This window comes from Eimeria mitis, genomic scaffold, assembly GCF_000499745.2.
Source record: "Eimeria mitis Houghton genomic scaffold, Emh_scaff5623, whole genome shotgun sequence".
NCBI lineage: Eukaryota > Apicomplexa > Conoidasida > Eucoccidiorida > Eimeriidae > Eimeria > Eimeria mitis.
In genome coordinates, this window is record NW_013573887.1 from 2,428 (window position 1) to 3,548 (window position 1,121).

Consider the following 1,121-nt stretch of genomic DNA (forward strand, 5'->3'; position numbering starts at 1 on the left):
GTCTTCTTTCAGCAAATGAAAAGATCATGTATGTTTCCGTGTTACTTCGGAATATGTTTGCCCGGCACGGCGAAACTAAATGTTGCTATTGGCATCCTCTCTATTTCGGAGGGTGACACAACATCTATGGCTATTGTAAGCGGGGGGTACTACTTTTCTGGAGCAAACCCGGCCTTCTATGCCTGAAGGAAGCGCATTCTCATCAAAATATTGTCTTTTTCTACACTTTAATGTCTTAAAAGAAAATAAACGCCAAGTACAAGAAGATGAAGCCGTACAACTTCTTCACGGAAACACCGACGCGCATGAATCGACGAGGCGTATGCTGAAAGAGAACAGGCCCACCATATCGTCAATTAGTTACCAGAAAAAACTGTCATTAAGTTCACTTCGAGGGGTTTTCGCTGCAGACTGCAGCAAGCGTAGCTCCACGGCAGGCTGGAATCTCTAGTGAATTTGCGTGGCCCGCCCAACTGCAGCATTGTCTGCCTAAAGTTGACACAGGCACATCAAGGTGGCCCTGAAACGTTGCCTGCAAGCAAATAAAAATGCCTAATATTTGCTAAAAGAAGCTTCGTCGAGGCTCTGATGTGCTCATATATGGGAGTGGCTTTCATCGCTAGACGCTGCGATGAGCCCTGCAATTACTTTCAGGCTTCCTTTTCTCCTTTCCCCCCGCGCTCTGAGGCTGAATGCCCAGGATGCCTGGAGACGGAGGAGGGAGGTCAGCTGCTTTGGGGAAGTTCGAACCTCAACTCTTTGGCTTTATTAGAGAGTTCTTGTGCTTGAACAAGGCCGGAAGACACGCTTTACAACGACCATCACGACTAAAAATGTTCACGATGATTTTCTGTTTGATGTTAGCACGGGAGAATTCATTTAGCGTTGTTAGGCTGCCTGCGAGCAAGTACAAATGCTCAACGAGTGTCTATAGAGATAGTGCATGTGGCAAACCAAACGTGGTTGTACCTGCATATGAAGCTGTCTTGCATCATTTGTTACAGCTGGGAGCACTGCAACTCATGCTACGCCGCCTCCTCTTCCGCACCTCCAGGCCCCGACTCGCTGCGCGCAGGACACATGCAGATAAGGAAGCTCTTAGCTGAAGCCATTTGGCTTCA